General features: G+C 46.7%; 1 protein-coding gene across 9 annotated transcripts in view; it reads right to left on the bottom strand.

The window, feature by feature from the left end:
• Positions 1-19,056, bottom strand: part of Tjp1 (tight junction protein 1) — a 255,751-nt gene that overhangs the window by 162,147 nt on the left and 74,548 nt on the right. The window lies entirely within an intron of this gene.

Below are 19,056 nucleotides of genomic sequence, written 5' to 3'. Positions count from 1 at the left end.
GCTAAAACTCCAAGAGGAGTAACAGGAGCGCAGAGCTCAGTGAGGCCACAGAGGAGCTGGGTCTAATCCGGTGCCATAGGCTTTGAATGCCCAGAAAATGTGCTCAGCAGAAGGCCAAAGACTCTAGCTGCCAAGACCAGAGCTGCAATCTGCTCCTGCAGCAGGGTAACCATGCCCTGGAACATAAAGAGGACGGCAGGCCTCAAAATGTAACCCACAGCGTGCGTGCGTGCGTTGCTTTAGTGCTGAGCACAAGATCATCCTGAGTGATGGCCATTTAAGGTTTAGTGACATCCACAGAACCCGCCATGGGCCTGGGGAAATGACTTCCTTAGTAAAAACACCTGCTCTGCAATGATAAGGACCGAGTTTTAATCCCCAGTACCTATGGAAAATGCTGGGCAAGGCTGTGCTTGCCTGGAATGCCAGCCTTTGGGGAGAGCCGGCAGATCCCAAGAGTTAGCAGCTGGGAAGCCTAAACAAACAAACAAGAAGAAAACCAAAAACAAAATCACAACTCATCCAGAATTCAGTGAGAGACACTTTTTCTAGGCAGTAAGGTGGAAAGTGATAGACACCCGGCATACTGTTTCAACCTCCCTATGCCCAGGCACAGGTACACACACCCAACACATTCGTACACACGTACAACCTAACACACACACACAATCTGTTATGATGGTCTTTCTGTGGTCTTTCTGTGATGTATCCGTCAAGATGGCTGAGTGTGCCTTTAGATGAACTGAATACTTTAACACCGGCAGGCATCTCAAGATAGCTTATCAGGGAAAGGCAAGACTAGCAACCTGAGTTCCACCCCTACAACCAATGGTTAGAAGGAGAGAATTGACTCTGTAAGATATCCTCTGATCTGTGCACTGTGGCACACCTGTTCCAACATGCACGTGCACGAGTGCACACACACACACACACACACACACACACACACACACACACACTCAAATGTAAATTAAGTGTTTTGTTTTTGTTTTTTCCTCCAACAGGATTTCTCTGTGTAACAACAGCTCTGGCTGTCCTGGAACTCACAAAGATCCACCTGCCTCTGCTTCCCAAGTGCTGGAATTAAAGGTGTGCACCACCACCACCGGCATAATGAATATTTTAAAATGTAAATGCTTAAAAACTAAGTGCAATTTATGAGCTGGCTTTCTGGAGCCCACTACCTATGGTGAGACGGACACCTTGCACAACCTTGATGCAGGGGGAGGGCTTGGACCTGCCTCAACAGAATGTATCAGGCTCTGCTGACTCCCCATGGGAGGCCTTACCTTGTTGGAGGAGGGGATGGGGGAGTGGATTGGCAGGGGAGGCTGGGGGGTGGGAGGAGGGAAGAGGGGGGATCTGTGGTTGGTATGTTAAAATGAATAAGAAATTTCTTAATTAAAAAAATTAAACGCACATTAAATGTTTGGAGGAAATTTGGGACTGGAGAGACGGCAGCTCTTGTAAAGGACCCACTTTTGATTTCCAGTATCCTCATGGTGGTTCATGAACATCCATAACTCCAGTTCCAGGAGATTCATGCCCTCTCTGACTTCTCTGAACACCAGGCATGCATATGGTGTACATGCATACATACATGCAAGCAAAAACACCCATACACATAAAAATAAAGCAAAATTCCCCCAGTTTGTTTAATGTTTGAAGGAAATCCAATGAATAAAAATGAATCAATAATCAGTCACATTTTTTGTAAGTATAATTTGTTTTACTGGCTGAATAACAAGTTTTATAAGTTGAAAAGGAATGTGAACCAAATATCACTTTCAAGCACTAATAAGGACAACAGACCTTGGGCAGGACAGCAGCCCCTCAGGGTCATTGCTCGTGGCCATCCACATGCTTCCCAGACTCTCTTGCAGCTATGTAAAAGCTCTCAATCAAGAGAATAAAATGTCTGACCTGGGTGGAGACCGAACATTCCAGCTGGGCTGGTTCAGTTACTCTGGCTAAGTGAGCAACCCTAGGAAGGTTTAAGACATGCTAAAGAATAGGAAGGCTAATTTGTCAATTAGTGAGGTACTGTACTTCTCCTTCCCAGAATCCTGCTTCTAGGGCAGAAGTCATGGACCACAGCCATGTAGGATTATAAATCTGTCCACTTTTCTAAGCATGCTTTCCTTAACACTTTGGGCTTTCCCACCAATGTTTTGGGCTTCCTTATTCTTTCTCGGACGTGCCCCTCCCTCCCTGACATGTGGCTGCTTGTCTGCCACATGTCTGACACCCACCTCTCCCATGTCATCTTAAATGGTGCCACCCTTCCCCTTCTTTCCTCCGCTCTCCTCCTCCAGGCAGCAGCTGAGGTTTTACAGCATGCCTGTCCTACGGTGCTTCTTGTGAACTCTATCTAATAAAAAGTTGCCTTTGTGCTTCCATTTGAGAATCCATCCTGAAATTCTTTCATTTATGAGAGGAAGGATCCCAAAGGCAGAGCCTGATTTCCCCAGTATCATCACAGAGAATGAGTGAGGCTTCCCATGCAGCCAAACCACAGGAACCCGACAAGGCGGCACCCCGGGCCCTGGCCTCTCCCCACTCGCTGTGGGCTGACGCTCAAGATATCCATCCAGCAGAGACCCAGTGCTCTGAGGCATTCCCCAGTCATCTCTAAATCATTCATGGGAGAAAAGGTTAGCAGATTGGGTGCTTTTACCCCCGAGTCCCACCTGGACAAGGCAATCTTAAGTTCTTCCACTCTCTTTCTGCTGTTAAGAGTTACTCTTTTCTTCTCTGCCACTTCCACTCAGAATCGCTCAGATCCTCAGTAGCATACTTCACTGAGAAAAACAGAAAGTCTACAGAGGGCCACCTGAGTCCACCATGTCAATGGAAAAGTCTACAACACAGAAAAGGGCTGTGGTGCTCTGCTTCCGAAATAGGAGAGTTTTCTCATTTAAAAAGAAATGATTGTTATCAAACATTTGAAACTAAATAAAGTGGGAAGTTCATCAAAAAGAAAATAGACTATTTTGCTGAATTCTTTAGCTATCAACCAGGGTCTTTAAGCTGGAAAAGGCTGGAGATGGGCAAATGCGTTGGGAACAATTTCAACGCTCACGGAGACCATGGTCACTGAAATGAAAAGCAATGCCTATTTCCACCAGGCCGCTGCTGGTGTGGCTCCCCATGGGGCAGACATGGGCAGCTGTCGGGAAACGGGAGCCAGAGAATGTTTCCTCAGTTTTCAGAAAAGAGCAAAGATGACGACGCTGGAAATTACCAAGCGGCAAATGAGGCACACCAAGGCTGACAGAATCCAAGGGCAGCTCGTGAGACGACTGTTGGGTCGTGCACAGAATAACACACGGCACGCTCCCTGCAGAGCACCGGAAAACAGTGAGGCCCTTCTGTCCTGCAGGGATCTCAGTGCAACAGGAAGGCTCTGCACGACTGCTAACGGTGAAAGTCCATACTCACACTCCCTTATGCTACCAGAGAGGCAGACTTCCAGGAACTTTGCACAGGACTGCAAAGCTATTCATCCATGAAGAGGACTCAGCCAGGGCAATCCCTACATATTCCAGTGTAACATCAAAGCCTCACCCATGAGCTCAAATCAGTGTGTGCCCTAGCACGGACCACAGGGGACAAAAGGAGATCAAGAAGCCACTGGTACCCAAATCAAGCCCTGCCTCTATTGGGTGACTGTTTCCAAGGAGACATGAACCAACATCTATCTACTCAACCCAGATAGGAAGCCTAGGACAGACCAAAGCATGGATACCACCAAAGCCCAGCATTGTATTGGGGTTACTTAGAGTAATAGTAAGGGGTTACTACAGGAGCAGAAATGACTTACAGACAGCTGCATGAAGAAGCCCTTCCAGCATAGTGACAGCTCACAAAAGCTGCACAGCCTTCAGGCAGCTTAACAGGACAGGGTGTCCTTTCCTGGTGGCTCAGCTGGTCTGAGTCTTTACAGGCAATTCAGCTGCCAGCTTTTTTAGCTAGACTGTTTCTTCCAGGCCACTTGGCTGGTCTCTGTTTCTTCCAGGCTGCTCCCTCTCAGCCTTTTCCAAGCAGCTCAGCAGGTCCGAGAGTGACTGTCAGGTCTCTTTATTGCTTATATACTCTCAGGAAGGGAGGGGCCAAGTGAATCCAGTCAGTTTCAGGGACTTCCTGAAGCTATTTTGAGTTGTTTACTTCCTATCTTAACTAGCTTCTCTGCAAAGGTCAAGTGTTTCAAATCCCCCTAGAACAGTGGGATTTGACCTCAACCTGTGGATCATGACCTCTTGGGAGGTTGTTTAAATGACCTTTTCACAGGGGTCGCCTAAGACCAAAGATATTTACCACAGGAAACACAGATATTTACATTACAATTCATAACAGTAACAAAATTGTAATTATGAAGTAGTAACAAGCATAATCTTGTGGTTGGGGGTCACCACAAGATGAAGGACTGCATTCGAGGGTCACAGCATTAGGACAGTTGAGAACCACTGCCCTAAAACTGCCCAAATTCTGTTGTTTCACCTCCTTATAAAGAGACTGCCCTAAATATCCTGTTGTTTGACTTTCCATTTATACCCGATGTCTTAACAAACTTCCCTTCAAGATGGAAGGCTCTGAGAAGAAACGGTTAATGATAACCTCCATGCCATCTTCTAAGAGGTGACATCATTTCCTGTGATCCTTTGTGGGGCTCTAGGAAGGGCTGAAGCTAGGACTCCTTCCACACGAAATCCTCTCTGGGTTGCAATCTTCTTGTGGGTAACAAGTGGGGTAGTCTTCTAGATGAAGACAGTAGCTGGTGACATCACAGGAACACTCCCAAGGTGAACAGACCAAGTCTCTGCATCCCCTGGACTCCGACTCTGAGACTGAAATCAGTGTTGCCCCCTGCCTTTGCAGTGAAAATGGAAACCTTGAAGCACTTTAAAAACAACTCTCTGAACGCTATTCATTTTTCTGTTCTCCCCCTCTTGTAACTCTAATGATAATCAAAGCTAAAAGATCCACTTGCTCACCTGCAGAGAAGGAGCTTAGCAGTCTTGAAGTCACACCCTTCACTACCCACACTGGTCACTCCCATTTTAAGCAGATCTATGAGGCAATATTTGCATAATAAGTAGTGTTTTATAGAAAGCAAAAAAGAAATCTCATTTGCTTATGTCATGCTTTTCCTGGTGATTTCATTAACCTTGTGTCTGGGGCAGATGAACAGAAATGAAGTCCCTTAGGGATGCGTGCTGTTTCTGTGCCCAGGAGGCAATGAACATGAGAAAAACAGGCCGAATGTACAGAAGTGGCTCCACTGATCTGGGATGGCAGGAATCCTGCAGCAACCCTGCAGCTTCCTGTCCTTAGGGGCAGTCTCTTGCCTGGGTCTCCTGGCACAAGCTCCTGGGTATTTCAGTCATTCAAATCTAGGTGGGGGGGCAACACCACCATGGTTTGCAGCACCCAGAGGCGGCACAAATGGCAGCCAGCGAGGACGCAGCTCAGAGCTGGCTTGGCTGTAGTGAGGCAGGGTACCTTAGGTGAGTGTGGGCGCGGAGCTGGGGGCCTAACCCTGGCTGGCTGCTCCCACTTGCCTCAGCCCTGGCCTTTGGCAAGGCCCTCAGGTGAGGCCAGGACCATGACCTCCACCCCGCCTGCTCAGAGCCCAGCAGCCTCCCAATCAGAAAAGGGCAGATCCCAACCCCGCCTGCATCGTCATTGCCATTTTGTTGTGTGGCTGACCCCTGCATGTAGGAATGTTCTCTCGAAAAAATAAATACTCTTGCTTTTGCATATGGCAGGGTGGTCTTTTGTAGGGTGATTCGAGGACCCTAACAGGTTCTTGTGTTCTTTGTGCCCAGGAAGATGTTGTGGCCCAGATAGATGTTGCTGAGGTTTATCAATTACTTTCCAGAACAGCAGCCTCTACCCCATGTGGAGGCAATAGAGCCTCAAGGTGCCAAACAGCACAGTATGTAGTACCAGGGTCCTGCCAACACCGCTGTCCCTCTTTCAGCCTGTCCTGTCACCAAGGCACCAATACCCGGCCTGTGATGGAGTGGCAGTCTCTAAGGTCTCCAAAGTGTCTTGGGGGGTCTTTCTCCCACCATCTTGATGGGAAGCACCGGCTGCTTCACACCAGTCTGCTCATCATCACCTGTCGGCCCTGTGGGTTCTCCTCCTAACACGCCCTCAATACGGGCAGGCTGAGAATTGTCTGGATACCTAAAACCTGTTTCTCTCCATTAAAATTTCTGTCTTTAACTCATTGCTTTCAGGGCTGGAGAGATGGTTCAGAGGTTAAAGAGCACTGGCTGCTCTTCCAGAGGACCCGGGTTCAATTCCCAGCACCCACATGGCAGCTCACAACTGTCTGTTAACTCCAGTTCAGAGGCCTCCTTCGGCCTCCACAGGCACCAGGCATGCACATGATGCACATACATACATACATGGAGGCGAAACACTCATATACATAAAATCATAAAATAATGTAAATCATTGTTTTCTTCCTCTTACATATTTTACTACTCACACTTAGGCAAGCCAAGCTGAAGGCCAGCACTTTGTTTAACGCTAGATTTTTCCATCGAGGTCCCTCAAAACACTCTTCCACCTTCTGTCTCCCGCCCAGCTCCAGAGCAGCTTCCACATCCTAGGTACAGTCATGTCAATGTCTAGGTCTTCACTGCACCGTCTTCTTACCTCTTCTGCAGAGTACTCTGCACACTAAAAACAAGTTCACCGGAAACAGCTTGTGCTGTTGGCAGCAGCCTCCTCTGTCTCACGTCTACAATTTCTCTTGATTGCCGTCATCACTTCAAGTGACTGATCCAGGCCATCCAGTCTCACGCAAGTTCACACTCGGATGTCGGAGAACATCTCGGAATGTATCCCTTTGGTAAGTGATGCACAAACTTAACTCTTAGAAACTCTGTTTCTCTCCTAGCCCATTTGGGATGTTAGAATAGAGCACTACAGCTCGGGTAGATGAGGCTTGTTTCTCTGGAAGCTGGAACCCCAAGAACAAGGTACGGGGAAACCCAGCGTCTGGTGAGGGCCTGACATTGATGCTGCTTTCCATCCTCACATGGTAGAAGGAGACAGGAAAGCTCTCTGGGCCTCGTCTGTAAGGGCACCTGACCCTCACCTCCATGGGCTTTCTGATAGGAATTCCAGCCACGACCCCATGATTGCGCATGCCCTGGCGGGACACTTAGTCATTTCTGCCTACTCATTTCTGGGTCATATGTTCTACGTAACCCATGCACTGAGTGGTCATGTAAATCATGCAGCGCGTGACCACGTGATCTACACACATGCATGGAATAGCCGCATGGGCTAGTGTGCACATGTGCAGGGTGGCCCTTAAAAGTCGGACCCCATGTGTTCCCCTGCCCCCCTTCCTCACATGGCCTTTCAGCAGGCCTGAACACATATATCCCTTTCTCCTTTCCTTAATAAAACTCTTGTTAGTGGAGTTTCGTGACTTTTCCTCGCAGGGTAAGCACGCCGCTCAAAAACCATAACTTTCTCTTTCCACACATCCCAGGAACCTCAGAGGATGCTGGTGAACTCTGTCCGCCCACGGCAGCGGAAAAGCAGCCCCTTCAATAGCGTTACTCAGTTGCTAATGTGTCTATATCATGCTCTGGCATGATCTAGATCTTTTCATGGTGCTCATCATACATGTAGCACTCGCCTATAACTCTCCTTTTAGTTTCTGTGGTGGTTTGAGTGAGCAATGTCCCCAATAGGCTCAGGTATTTGCAGGCCTGGTCCCTAGTTTGTGGGACTGTTTGGGAGGCTACAGAACCTTTGAGAGGTGGAGCGCTAATGGAGGAAGCCCGTGACTGGACCAGCTCTCAGAGGTCACAGCCTTGACCCAGGTGCAGTTCATTCTTGGCTTCCTGTTTGCATTCGAAGACGTGATCTCTCTCTCTCTCTCTCTCTCTGCTTCCTGCTCTGGCCACAAGCCTCCATGCCCCTCTCCTCTCATTATGGACCCTCCTTATGGAAGCACAAGCCAAAATGAACTCTTCCATCCATAAGTCATTTTTGGTCATGGTATTTTATCACAGTCATGGGAAGTGACTAGTACAGTTTCATTGTCCCTCTTGTATTTATTTTTGTTAAGTTTTAAAGTGAGCATACAAAGCAGTGCGTTTCATTGTGACATTTTCTTTCTTTCTTTTTCTCTTTCTTTCTTTCTTTCTTCCTTCCTTCTTTTCTTTCTTTCTTCCTTTCTTTCTTTCCTTCCTTCTTTTTTTTCTTCTAAGACAGGGTTTTTTTTTGTTTTGGGTTTTGTTTTTTTTTTCTGTGTATCCCTGACTGACTGTCCTGGAACTCACTCTGTAGACAGACTGGTTTCGAAATCAGATACCTGCCTGCCTCTGCCTCCCAAGCACTGGGAGTAAAGGGGTGTGCCGCCACCACTGCCCATCATCGTGGTGTTTTTCATACATAATATGTCATGAGACTTCGCTTTATTCTAGTCCATCTCTATACTCACTTCTCTTGACTCCTCCCCCAACAGACCCTCCTGCTCTCACGTCACACGCACTCAATCACTGGACATTTTCACCTCTCTCTATCCTAAGATCATTCTCCTTCCTCCTGTCCTTTTCTGTGCATGTTTGTTTTTGTTAGTTTGAGACACTGGCCTCCAACTTGTGATCCTCACGAATTAGCCTCCTAAATGCTTGGGATTACAAACATTTGCCACTACAAGCAGCCAATCTGATGTCCCCAGTGTCATGAAATAAAAACTGCAAAACTTTTAAAAACATTAAAAAAAATGAGTTATGACTTTCTTCAGGAACCTTCAAGCTCATGCCATCAACCCCTGAAAACAACTTCTACGAATTAAAACAATTAAGGGGAAACCCAGATATTAATATGGCTGTAAATAAGTAACATTTGGTTCTAGAGTTTGAGTCAAGAAGATCTTTGAAATTTTATTTTGTGGAAAAAGTTGGAAAATGAAAAAAAAAAAAGCCGAGCTAGTTCATAAAGAGACACGATTTTTAAAACCTTTCCACAAAGCCAAGCATGGGGACATGTAACTGTGACCTAGCACTTCGGAGGTGGAGGCAGGAAAATCAGGAGTGCAAGGTCATCCTTGGCTCCACAATCAATCCAAGGCTAGCCTGAGCTACATAAGATGTATATCAAAGCAAAGCAAAATAAAATCAAAGTAACATCTACTAACAGAAATGTAATTATAAAAACTATTTTACAGTTTTACCCTGCACCCCCTTACTGCTTATGTGAAGGATTCATCTACTTGGGAAAATGCAGGTCACACAGTGTATTGGTATTTTGGTCAAACTACAGTACAGACAGAGGGAAAATCATCAACAAACTAAAGATAAAATAAATCCGGCTGATGATAGGTCTCTCGGGGTCTCTCTCTCTCTCTCTCTCTCTCTCTCTCTCTCTCTCTCTCTCTCTCTCCCCCTACCCATGGCGCTGGGGATTGTGGGATTGTGTCTATGACCTTGCACACACTGGGTAAGTCCTCTGCCTCCTCAGCACAACAGGATGTATTTGGAAAGGAAACTCTTGACTCAGATTGACAGCGTGAGTTAGAATCCCAGTCCGTTCTTCTCTATTGATACGACTTCGTTGTTATTCTCACGAACCAGTCCTGTTAGAACAGAATTCTTCCTCTTCCTCCTGTTTTCTTTGTAGTACCGAGGACCAAACTCAGGAACTCAAGGCTTCTTGGTATGCTAGGCAAGTACTGTCCCAACCTAGGTCACCCCTAAGCCCTGGCGTGTATCCTTCCTTCCTCCCTCTCTCTCCCTCCCTCCTTCCTTCTTGTTTTGTTTTTGGTTTTCTAAAGGAAATTCTCCTTTCTACCCAACAGGCCAGGTTGGGGTCTACTTGACCAACGACAAGTACGGTCTCTGTAAACAAAGTCTGGCTGTTCACTACACACATCAACTGGACCTTCTCGGGTCTTCTCACTTCTTTCTCCATCTGCTAAGTAGCCTTTGGCTCAGAGAACAGTGAGCCCAAATACGTCATCTTTCATATTTCCCCAGTGCTGCATGATGCTTAAGATGAATAGTTTTTGAAAGGCACAATCATGCCACAAATGTAATATCGCCCTCTTTTTTTAAAGTTTATTTATTATGTATACAGTGTTCTGGCTGCATGTATATATATATACTCCAGAGGAGGGCACGAGATCTCATTACAGATGATTGTGAGCCACCATGTGGTTGCTTGGAATTGAACTCAGGACCTCTGGAAGAGCAGCCAGTGCTCTTAACTTCTGAGCCATCTCTCCAGCCCGTAATATCATCCTCTTACATGACCCATGTACTTATAATAACATGTGATATTTATCTACAAGGATCCTTTTGCAGCCTGGGAAAAGAGTGGATTAAAGTTAAAACTTCATTTATTGAGAAGCCAGCAAAGGTTCAATCTTACTAAGTTTCAGAATCTTTTTTATTTTTAAATCAAAGAAATATTCCCTTACACCTTTCAAGTTATTTAGCCTTGTTTTGAAGAAATTGAGTTAAAACTTCTTGTGAAAAACAGCAGTCTAAGTGGATCAAAGTAATGAGAAATTCTTCCCAGGAAAATTAACTTAAAAAAAAAAATCCCAATAAAGACAGGGGTAGGAAATCTGAAGACAAAACGTCACACTCAAGCAAAATGGGGAGCTGCAGAACGCGGAAGTAGAAGTGTCCAGTTCTCTGACCTCCTGGACCCAGACCTGAAGCCTAAAACAACTCAAACTGATTCTGCAGGGGTGGAATTCAGTCAGGCTCTAGTGCCTACAGGCGTGGCTCAGGAGATAGAGGGGGGAGCGGCAGAGGGCAAAGGAGGCTGGGAGGCCTAGAGGCCACAGTTAGGGTTCTGGGTTATGTTCTAATCCTACTGAAGGATGCTGAGCTAGAGTGAGAGAATTGGATTTACATTTGAAAAGGGTGGCTTGGCTACTGAGACTATGAGCACAGGCAGAGGCAGGAATGCCAGCCACAAGCTGCCCTGCAACCATGGGGCCAAGTACTGCTGCTGCATCCTTAACTGAGTCCTCAGCTGCCCCGCGCTCTTCACTGCCCACTGCCATCTCACCCAGGCTCCCTGGACACTCAGCTCACACCCACGATCCTGTTCAAAGTGGATGTGGGCGTTTATGAAGCAAGGGCCCTGCTTCCACCCCTCCAGCCCACCCAGCCATCACCTCCTTCATGTCCAAGGATGCAGGATGTAGATAGTGTGCAAACGTTTCTTCTAAATCCCCTCTTCTCTCTGCACTTTTTTAATGTAAGAGGGTGGGGTCCCACAATAAAGTCTGTCAGTGTTTGGGGGAGAAGATCTGCACATGAACCAAGAGGGCTTGGAACATGCCTGCTGCCAAGAAGGTAGGGAGAAATGATCAGCTTTCCAAGATGATTACAGGAGGGAGCCAACGGGGACCTGTTCAAGAGTCGTTTGCGATATGCATGAGGAAGAGAACATTAAATCCCTGCCTCTTCATCAACAGAAACAGAATCAGAAACATGTGGGAATGACTCTACCAAAGGATTTTAGTGTCTCTGGTAATTATTGAAATTAAAATTGAAAGAAAATCCAGATGCTTTTCCCCATCTGTGGTGATACACTGTGTATCAAATAAAGCTTGCCTGAGGATCAGGGGACAGAGCCAGCCACTAGGTTGAACACAGAGGTCAGGCAGTGGTGGCACACCCCTTTAATCCTAGCACTCGGGAGGCGGAGATCTGTCTGGATCTCTGTGAGTTCAAAGCCACTCTGGACTACATGAGATTGATTCAGTCTAGGAGAGAAACAGAGCCAGGCAGTGGTGGCACACACCTTTAACCCCAGTACTTGAGATCTCGTGCCTTTGCTCCCAGTATTTGGGAAGCACATGGGCCTTTAATCCCAGCACTAGGGAGGAAGTGAAATGGCTGGGTGGAGAAAGACATGCGGGGTGAGGAGACAGGAACCAGAGCTTCCAGCTGAGGACTCAGGGGCTTTCAGTCTGAGGATCTGTGTAGTTGGAGAGGTGAGAAGTGGCTGTGGCTTCTTTTCTCTGATCTTTCAGCATTTACCCCAATATCTGGCTCTGGGTTTTTATTATAAGACCATTTAGGATTCGTGCAACACCCATCTGATTAGAAAAAAAAGCTTTACGATGATTGTGGTGGGTTGACTAATATTCCCTCAGAATCGTGTCTACCCGAAACTTCTGAACTTGACTACTTACAAAGAGGGGTTTTGTGGTTGAGATTACAATAGTCATGCCCCTTTCTACTTACAGCTCTCTTCTCTTAACTTTCTTTTCTTTAAAAAAAACATTTATTTATTCATGCATTCTATGTATGTAAGAGTCTGATTCAACTACAAATGGTTGTGAGCCACCATGTGGTTGCTGGGAATTGAACTCAGGACCTCTGGAAGATCAGTTAAGTACTCTTAACCACTGAGCCATCTCTCCAGCCCCCTCTGTACTTTCAACAGTGGTCAGAAAATATTAAAAGGAAGAGTATAGAAATAAATAATTTTTAAGTGCCACGCTCTATGATGTTCTGATCAGTGTGTTGAAATCACCGGTTTTTGTTTGTGTTTTTGAGACAGGGTCTCTCTACATAAACCCCGACTGTCCTGGAACTCACTCTGTAGACCAGGCTGGCCTCAAACTCACAGGGATCTGCATGCTTCTGCCTCCTGAGTGCTGGGATTAAAGAAGTCGCTATCACGCCCAGCTGTACGCTGAAATCTTGACCATGGTGCTCCATCCCATCCAGGACATGGAAATCTTCCCTCTGACCAGTGTATCTATGGTGTGTATGCTCCCCGCCTGATAGTCAGTGAGCAACAACCGTAGTAGTCAATAACCGTCACGGTAGCTTGCTAGTTATGGTAGATATCCTTATGTCACTTAACAGTCCCATACTGGTGGGTTGGATATGACCAACGCTTCCTGGAAGTGAACAAGTGGCTCTCTCAAACTAACGATAAGGAATTAAAATTCAAGTTTGCTAGGCTTTATAGGGAGAATCAATTTCCTTTTTTTTTCTTTCTTGTTTTGCTGTTTGTTTATTTATTTATTTATTTATATTTATTTGAGACAGGGACTCTCTACATAGCCCTGGCTGTCCTGGAACTACTACTGCATAGACCAAGTTGGCCTTGAACTCAAAGAGATCCACTGCCTCTGCCTCTGGAGTGCTGGGAGAGAGCTTACTTGACAGCCATGAAATCAGGAAGTAAAAACTCCAACAGCTTTGCTGTTGCTCATCAAAGCACAAACATGCCGGCCACACAGCATGGCAACTGTAGAGGGTGTGGAACTGTCGGGTTTGGATTGGTCAGTGGTGTGGACTAGAACCATGAAGGACAGCATCTCTCCCCTGGAGTGGAGGAGACTGTGCCAGAAGCGCAGTGGGGCTTTTGAGTTTACAGGGCAGAGAAGGGAATTTTGGGGGGTGGAGGTGTGTAGCTAGAGTTTTCCTGGTCCTGCCTGGCCCCCAGTCAGGACAAATCTCTCTCACCCGCCAGTCCCGCAGCTGCCCAGACCCAACCAAGTAAACATACAGAGACTTATATTTTTTATAAACTGTATGGCTGTGGCAGGCTTCTTGCTAGCTGTTCTTATATCTTAAATCAACCCATTTCTATTAATCCATAAGTTGCCACGTGGCTCGTGGCTCATCGGTATCTTAACATCTTCTCATGGCAGCGTCTGGCAGCATCTCTCTGCCTCAGTCTTCCACTTCCCAGAATTCTCTTCTCTGCTTGTCCTGCCTATACTTCCTGCCCGGCTACTGGCCAATCAGCATTTTATTTATACAGAGTGATATCCACAGCAGAGGTGGGGGTAGAAAGTCCCATCTGTGGATCTATTTCCTGCTGTGGGGGCTGAGGATGTTCTTATTGATAAGTTGACCTTTCTGTCAGGAGTTTCTCCACTCCCCTCAGGCTCTTTGCTTATTTAACCCTTCAGGTACTAGCCTCAATGCAAGCAGGAGGCCTGGAACATACTCCTACGGAGAACGGGAACGATCGAATTAAGGTGAGGTCAGACTAGATGAGAGCGTATCCTAAACCCAGTGACCACGTCTTTATAGGAGGAGAGGACCTGATATGGGGAAAAGCAATGGTAGCAGGAGGCAGAGACTGGAGAGTCATCCAGCTGAAAGCCAACTCCAAGAACTGTCAGCAGCTGCTAGAAGCCAAGAGGCAATGGGTGTGGTGTGTGTGTGTGTGTGTGTGTGTGTGTGTGTGTGTGTGTGTGTGTGGCGGGGGGGGGGGGGGGGGGGGGGGGGGGCTTCTTCTCTACAGCCTGCAGAGGGAGCCCGGCCCTGCTGACAATGGCCTCCAGGTCTGTGAAGGAATAAGGTCTGCAGCTCTTTGTTTCAGCACCCTAGGAAGGGGACAGTAACACACAGTGTTCCCAGGAGCCCAGAAGCAGCGGTCACAGCTGTGGCAGACCCGCTCCCACTTTTTTCCCCAGGGTACTCTTGAGGAGACAGGGATAAGAGATTTAGATAGAAATATAGAGGAGAGAGAGGGACAGATAGAAACACAGGACAGCCTCGGGAGGGCCTGGATCAATATCCACCAGCCCCTTCTGTCTCTTCTAAAGGGCTTTTTATAGGAATGCCAAGGGGTGGCGCAAAAGACCTCCCCCCAGCACAGGCAAGTGCAGACCCTTCCAAACACCTGGTAACCACACACATGGCCAAGCCACCCCCTTATGCAGCCCTGCTGGGTAAAGCAAGCTCAGATCTCACTAGGAAACCTCTGTGGGCTTCCACACACAGCCAAGCCTGATGCCTGAAGGCATAGCCGCAGATCAGCAGCACAGCCTTGGGTAAAAAACAACTGGTGATGTTTACCACAACTTAGTGACTCCTTCATTCAACTTAGCAATTCCAATCTTTATTGGAAGGGGCTTTATTCTAAAGAAACAATGAGAAAGGTGTACCAAGATTTAAAAGGAAGAATGAAAAGTTTGGGTATTAGTCAAACTCTTGTGTAAATTTATAATGAAATACTAGGTAACTATTAAAAATAAAAATTATCTCGACTGATGGATAATTAATTCATGGCAGCTTCTCACAAAACACCCTTCACATCAGCCGGCCAGCAATCCCACTCTTGATGTTTACACAGAAGCCTGGACATTAACACGGAGAGAGGCTTTATCCACATGCCAGGCCTTGGAAGCCATCAAGATATCTTCTAACAGGTAAAAGAATGAACTGTGTGGTTCATTTATTTACCATAGTTTAGAACATTATACAAAGAAACAAGCACTAGGTATGGTGGTGCATGTATACAATCTCAGCATCTGAGGAGTGGAGGCAGGAACATGCCTTTAATCCCAGCACTTGTGAGACAGATGAATCTCTGTGAATTCAAGGGCACCCTGGGAGTTCCAAAACAGCCAGAGCTACACAGTGAGACCCTGCCTCAAAAGTAAACAAACAAATAAAAAGTAAATAAAAAGGCAAGAGACATGGAAGCAGAAAAGTCAGGAGGAGTTCAGGGCTAGCCTCCACTTACATAGTGAGCTCTGGTCCAGACTAAGCTACATGAGACCCTGCCTCAAAAAGCCACAAGCAAAGACATCAGCTATCATCCACAAATAAGTAAATTACTAAGACATATAGGTTGATACAAAAAATACTGTATGACCCCAACTATACAACATTCTGGAAGGCAAACTATGGAGAAAGAAAATGGATAGGTGTTTATCAGGAGCTGGGGGACACAGAGCAAAAAGCGTTTCCAAGGCAGTGAGACTACACTGTGATGCTGGCATGGGGCATGCACGTCTGTCCAAACTGACGGACGCACAAGACAAAGAGGCAGCCTTGGTATAACCACGCACTGTGGTAGACAACTCGGTGAGCACAGGCTGGTCTGTTGTATGCAGCGCACCACCGCTTCGGTGTGGATGCAGGCTGTGGGTGAGTCGAGTCTACAAACGGGAACAACCTGTATTTTCTGTTCACTATTATTGCTCTGCAGCCAAATCTGCTCTCAGAACAAGCCTACTGCTCTCAAACAAGAATTCCCAATTATCTACTAAAAATATTGTTTTGTTTTGAAAAGAAAGATGCCATGCTAGGGAGACAGCTTAACGAGTGAAAACACTTGGTATGCGAGCTGGACCGCCTGAGTTCAGTCCTCGGAACTCATGTGAAAAGGTGGCGATGATGTGGTGGGGTACATCCCTAACCCAGTGCTCCTACCAGGAGATGGCCTGGGGTGGAGACAGGCCAATTGCCTGGAGGGTCTCACACAGTGACAAAAACAAGGACAGGGACTCTGCCTCAAAACCAGGCGGAAGAGAGCCCACTCTTCAAAAAACCACCCGCTCACCTTCCCACAAATACATTTTTTAAAAATTAAAAATTATGAAAAACGTGAAGTATTATTTTTGTATTCCGGCAAAAGAAGAAAAAAAAAATACAACCCCGGGTTTGATTCTAATTTTTGTTTAAAACAGTACACAGTACATGAGTACCACATACCATTGATAGAGCAAAGAAAACAGCGAAAAGTTAATATTGGCTATCCGAGTAGCAAGATTACATGCAATTTTTATTTCCTTTGTGACATCTTATATTCTCCAAAACTTCTAGAATAAACACACATCACATCTGCAATCAGGGACACAGTTACGGACACTTAAAAGCAATACAAACAATGGTCTGGAAACCATACAACATTAGTGTGAGAAATAACAAAGCCCCTCCATGAGGCTTCCATGCTATGTCGGTTCTGTGCCAGACTCCTGACGTGGGGCTTTCGAATCCCGATTGTTCCGTGGATCAGAGCATCTTTGTTATGCTAATGCGGCGACTCAGAGCGAGCCCCTCCTTGGCTTCAGGATGAAGACTGGCCACCAGTCGGGCCCAACGCAAGATTAGAGGTTTGGAATTTGCAGTTGTCTGACCGTCAGGGAACAGGCGGGGCTGAGGGCTGAATTCAACAACATGGTCAACGACTTAGTCAATCATGCTTCCAGTGAACTTAGGGCGTAGAAGCACAGCATGTGCCGACTGGAGAATGCATGGAGGGCTAGGCTTGTGTAGCCCACAGGCAGGGAAGGACGGATGGCAGGGAGTAGAGTACCTCTGGGGATGTGGGCTGGAGGCTTGCTTCTGCCCAAGGATGCAAATAAAAGAAGGACTCCTTGAATTAAGATGTCACCCCAAGGGGCTGGAGAGATGGTTCAGAGACCCAGGCTCAGTTCTCAGGATCCACGTGGTGCTTTACAACCATCCATAACTCCAGTTCCAGGGGACCCGCCACCCTCTTCTGACCTCCATCGGCACCAGATACACACATGATGCACACATACACATGCAGGAAAAACACGCATACACATGAAAATAATGCAAGTCTAATGAAAACAAAACATACATTTCTTTTAAAGACGTTATCCCAGAGCATGAGGGGATTTCGGACAGGGAAGACTGTCAACTTGGATAATATTTAACTCTCCATTCTTCAAAAAAAAAGGTTTAGAGGTTTCTTTTAGCTGGAGTTTGTCTTACTACATGTTTGTTCTCCCAGGACTCCTTTCTCCTACCCTGGAAGCATACTGATACGTGATACATTTTAGATCCCTGGTTATTGGACATCCTACACTGCCGACGTAATAAGTAAGATTAGGCCAAATTAATAAATCCAGGTTTAATCTAAGCAGAGCAAAGCACCTCCCGGCTGGCGCTCAGGAAGGAAGACAGGAGAGAGATCTCCAAAGCACAGGGCAGGTATGGCAGGTACAGGGGACCAGTTCTTAGTAGCCTGTAGGTGTGGTCTTGAGCAGCCCCAGGGAGGGGCTGACTCCTGGCAGGCTTTCCTAGGGGCGGGGTCTAGGGAGAGAAATGGCGTTTCCACCTAATCACATATCAGCATCTGGCTGAGCCAAACACTTAGGGCTGGCCCTCTTCAGGCCTGCTCTCCCTTTCCCCCTCCCAAATCTCCTTTCCTCTGTCACCATTCTCCCCGTGAAATGCCAAAAAGGAATGAGGAGATGGCCCAGTCAGCAGATGGCTTGCTGCGTAAGCACAGGGCCTGAGTTTTCCACCCATGGAAAAGCCACGCATGGAGGTGCAGGTCTTTAACCCCAGCGCTGGGATGCAGAGGCGGGAGCCTCTCCGGAGCTTGTTCATGAGGCAGTCTAGTTGAATCAGTGAGTTCAAGGTTCAGTAAGAGATACTGTCTCAAAACGTAAGGTGGAAAGCTAGCGAAGAGGACGCTGGACATTGACTTCCGGCCCATGCACACACACACACACACACACACACACACACACACACACACACACACACACAAGAGTTCATTTAAGCAATCTGGTAGTAGGAATGTGGATAATTGATACATAAAAATCACATGACTGGTGTCAGCTCTCATGCTAATTTTTTTTTTTTTTTATTTTTTTATTTTTTTTGGTTTTTCGAGACAGGGTTTCTCTGTGTAGCTTTGCGCCTTTCCTGGAACTCACTTGGTAGTCCAGGCTGGCCTCGAACTCACAGAGATCCGCCTGGCTCTGCCTCCCGAGTGCTGGGATTAAAGGCGTGCGCCACCACCGCCCGGCGCTCATGCTAATTTTTAAAACATTATTTATTCAATGTGATGATCTGGAAAGGAGGCATTCTACTAAATCAACATATGGACAAACCACTTAGAACTCAGTAGCAAGTGAGCTCTCCTGCTACCCGAGTCTTCGGCTCTCAGCTAAGAGAGCAAGTGTCTGTGTAAGAAGGCCTGCAGTCGCTCTCAGGGTCAGGGTTCCCAGCAATGCTGCTCTCATACACGCACGCACAAGGCTCTGAGGGAGCTGAGCACACGGCTCATCAAATGACATGCTGTGCATTAGCATGTGGAATCTGCAGGAGAGAACCCAGGTCCACAGGGAACACAGTGACTAACCCTCCCAAGGGCCTCACATGGAAGCCGGCCATCCACCCAGATATACACTCCACAACTGCACTGAGATCAAAAGAACTCTAATAAAAGGCAATGGGATATTTGTTTATTTCTCTTAGAGAGGAAAAAAAAAAACCCACCAGAGAAAAACGCCTTATCTGAAAAACCATTCGAACT

Source organism: Peromyscus californicus, unplaced genomic scaffold (assembly GCF_007827085.1).
Source record: "Peromyscus californicus insignis strain IS unplaced genomic scaffold, ASM782708v3 Scaffold_4__1_contigs__length_199733344, whole genome shotgun sequence".
Lineage (NCBI taxonomy): Eukaryota > Metazoa > Chordata > Mammalia > Rodentia > Cricetidae > Peromyscus > Peromyscus californicus.
Note: the sequence above shows the minus strand (reverse complement) of the source record. Positions and strands in the feature narration are given on the sequence as shown.